Source organism: Paramisgurnus dabryanus, chromosome 4, assembly GCF_030506205.2.
Source record: "Paramisgurnus dabryanus chromosome 4, PD_genome_1.1, whole genome shotgun sequence".
NCBI lineage: Eukaryota > Metazoa > Chordata > Actinopteri > Cypriniformes > Cobitidae > Paramisgurnus > Paramisgurnus dabryanus.
Genome location: NC_133340.1, coordinates 35,543,019 through 35,547,381, shown reverse-complemented (window position 1 = coordinate 35,547,381; position 4,363 = coordinate 35,543,019).

Genomic DNA, 4,363 nt, shown 5'->3' with positions numbered 1-4,363 from the left:
CTCTCTCTCTCTCTCTCTCTCTCTCTCTCTCTCTCTCTCTCTCTCTCTCTCTCTCTCTCTCTCTCTCTCTCTCTCTCTCACCCAAGCCCCATCCCTTACCCATTTGTTCTGTCCTTGATAAGTTGGGCACATATAGGCTACTGTAACTTACCATGATGTACATTTATATATCACATGTTGGCACTCGATGCAACCCTTAAAATTACATTTAAATTTATGCAAAATACGTGCAAAAAACAAAACTCGAGCTATACATTTTATAAGTATTATTAGTAACCTGTGATGTTTGCATTACTGCTCTACCTGTTGAGTTAAAGCAACTAAATGTATTTTGTATGATTAAAAGTGGGGTTCATATATAACAAAATAATAATAAGTCACCACATGACATTTTTTTTACATTGATCACAATGCAGAAATTGAATGTACAGTTTGCACGGTTGGGAAATTTTAGTGGTCATCTATGGTCTCATTCTCATGTGGTCATCCCTGTTGTACGTTTCAGTACATTTAGCCATATAAGAGCGTGATAAGCCATGTCAAGTATTATGCAATCTCCACTCCCCCTTCTTCCCACGCCATCCCTGCCTTTCGAATAAACTCTCACTGCCTTTTTCCAGAACCAGAGGCATATCAGAGAGCCTGCAGGGCCTTCACGAGGTCCTAAAGCATTGCTGGTTCATCTCCCCTTTGTTAGACCTAAAGCTATTCCCTCTAGTACCATAGACAGAAGCCATGCTTAACGCATCTTTGTGAGGAGCAGATTAGGCCTGTAAGGCCAAAGCTTCTGCTAGGCTTTAAATAGCATATGAACGCGCCATGCTGGATGCAGTTGAACCTGACCCTGCCCTGCATAGAGGACATTTCAGCTTAACTATTGACTAATTCCACCTCCAATCAAGCACACAATCTTCCAGGAAATGGGCCCAGAAGTCTGATCACTGCCGTTCTGTGGAAAATCACGTAAAGTGTGAGAACACCTCTGACCCGAGGCCATTTCTGTTCTGCGCAGTAACAGGTTCTCCTGCGGTTCTTGACGTTTTGGCAGTGAAGGAAAACCCATTAAGCTTGACTGGTATGCTGTAATGTGATCTAATGTGTTTTTTATTCCAAACACACACTTACATGCTGATGAATTATGGAAAGGCTGCACGTACTGAACCTATTCATCTGTGGAAGTATTATATTTACATTTATGCATCAGGCAGGCAACTCTAAAAAGTGCTGGGTTGTTTTTAACCCAGGGCTGGGTCAATTTTGGACAGAACACACCGTTGGATTAAAAATGACCCAATGCTGGGTTGTTTTAACCCAATTGCTGGGTTTTTGTAACTCAACCATGAGTTAAAGAGTGCATTCGAGCTGAGGTACATTTCTTAAGCACAGAGGCTATTTTGGGGATTTCTGCCTGGATTTGGCCTACCCAATTTCAAAAGCTTCCCATACCCACATGCAGAGGTGTACATACAAAAGTTTGGTATCATTTTACAGGAAACCCTTTGAAATGACATAAAACCCTGTTGAAAGTGCTAAACATGGTTGTATGTGTTGTCAGTCCTCTAATAAACGTAAAAATAAAAAGGCGCTTTTTGATGTTTTTTTTCTAAAGTCTGTATTTAAAAGTTTATAACTCTGGACCTGGGTGGGAAAAGGATTTTTTTCTCTATCATAATCTATGCAAAAGTTATTTTACTCCAACTGAAGGGAGGAATAATACTTTTTGTATTCAATTTCTGCCAAAAAATATTTGAAGTGTCTATAACCACATACAGTGGAATAAATGCAATTTCTTTATATCATTTTACAGAAAACCCTTTGAAGTTACATAAAAAGCTGCTGTTTGTGACAAATATTGTTATTTATGTTGTTTTTCATATGATGAAACATCAAATGTTCTTTTTTTTGTGGGTTGTAAACACTGTCTTTAAAAGTGAATAACTCTGGTTCTTTGTGCTCTAGCAGACTGCAGACGGTTCTGGTTGTTATCAGCTTCAGACAGTAAACACCCAAAAAAAGAATGAACTCTTTAGCATGTCGCATTCAAAAGTTATTCTTATTTTACTGAAGGGAGTGAAAATACATTTTTCATATAAAAGTACTTTGTTTTGTTTTGCACATACAATAAATAGCCAGGTATTATTCATAAACACAACCAAAGAAAATGCTGTGAATGGACTCATTTTTTAGAGTTGGACCTAATATAAAATATGGTGTAGCGTTTGTGGCTACAGTATCTGTGCTTTTTGAGACAGTCCACACTCAAGTTTCACGTAAATTTACAAAAGACAATTTTTTACCTCATTATTCATTCGACGATTGTTGGATATGTGATGATAATAGAACAAAAATTATGATGTAAAACGAAGTATATTAAGCTTTTATTTGATATAAGACTTGCCCATGTTTGTCATATTTGAAAAATATGAAATATGTGAATATTAAATTACATAAAAAATATGGGGGGATAGTGTAAATTAGGTGTAAATACCTTTCTTACAGTAAAAGATATCTCAAAGTGATGCATGTCTGCAGAAAGTAGAGATTCTAAGCTTTCAAACAGTATCTCATATGTGGTACTGGGTCCATGACATAGACCATTCAAAATTAAAGGAATTTTAAAGTCATAATAAGTAATTTTGGACCCAGGACATGGTTGTACACGTTCCCTGAGGTCAGAACTAGGGATGCACCGATATATCGGCCTAAAATAGGTATTGGCAGCAAATTTTCCCAATAATGGACATCATCCGATGACCGGTGATGATCAGGGCATTTATGATACTTTTTTTAATTAGGTGACAATGACAACAGAATTGCAGTTTGTATGCTCTGCATTTCTTAACATAATAGTTTTAAACAAGGAGTTAAGAGAAAAACTATCGATATCTATATCAGATGTCATTGAATATCAGTATCTGCATAGAAATGTTGCTCTACAAATATCGGTGTTATTTTAACCCATGCTGGGTAAATATTGGACAGAACACAGGCTGGGTTAAAATGACCCAGTGTTGGGTTGTTGTTATGCAACTATGGTTATAATAGCAGTTAGGTTAAAACAACCTATTGGGTCAGTTTTAACCCAGCAGTGTGTTCTATCCCAATATTTGCGCAGCATGGGTTAAAAATAACCCAGACATTTTTAGAGTGCTAGTTAACCCATAAGCTACAGGAACACTATTACAATAACTTTATATTGATTTCCATATAGAAAACAAATTTGCCTTTGCAGGCAAGATTATCCACAAAGTTTTCTTTTTTGGGTGTTTTGGTGCTGGCCATGTTGTTCATCAGAAAAACAAACCTCAGCCAGATCTTTCCAATGAACCTGGTTGCTCGAGAGAGTTCTGCTGGTTACTACTAGTGGTCTACTAGAACCCACCAGTATATCCAAAACACCACATATCATAAAATGATTATCAGCATTGTTGACATTTTTAAAAGGTGAATGGTGAAACTATGAAGGGTTAAATCACAGTGACCGCTAACGCTGTGCCTTCGCCCCTTGAGAGAGGGAGTAAGAGAGCAGTTTTAGTGCGATACGGAGTTCAGGAGATGAGTTTTAATCCTATTTTAATCGTGGTGGGATTAAGAAGAAACAGCCGATCCTAATCTGCTCAGATTACCCACGCTGCCTCCAAAAGGAAGATGGGAGGTTATTTAAGCAAGTGCACTTAAGGTGATTTAGACATCACGGTTTCATGTCCAGTAAGGACTCAAGTCGAACACACCCCTGAAAATTAGTTAAAGGGATAACTTAGTTCACACAAAAATGAAAATTCAGTCATCACCCTTATTTTATTACAAACCGGTTTACATTTATTTGTTCTGATAAACACAACGGAAGACATTTTGAGAAATGTTTGTAACCAAACCGTTTGTGGACCCCATTTACTTTACATTTACTTACAAGGACAATGGATAAACAACAATCCATTCAGTGTCTATTCACAGTTTATTTTATCATGGGCCATGAAGACTTTGGCAAATATTATTTTGTAAGCAGGCTGCACATAAAGAAACCACTAGTGAGTAGCTTACAAACAAAGCTTATCTTAAAAGTATAATGATGGATTAATATAAATATTTCTTCATTTCTTCAGATAAATACAGTGGAGTAACTTTTTCCACCTCCTGGTAAAGAATCAATCTGTCAGAACCTCCTGCGCCATCTAGTGTCCAAACTTAAAATCGTATGATGTCTTTATCTGATACTTTATACACTTTTAATTCTTATACTGTATATAGAGAATCAATATGTAGACACAACTAGATATAATTTATTGTTTCCAATTTCATCATCCTGGAACAAATATGTAAATTGTTTGCAGCATGTTAGTATGTAAAATACGGTGTAAAACAA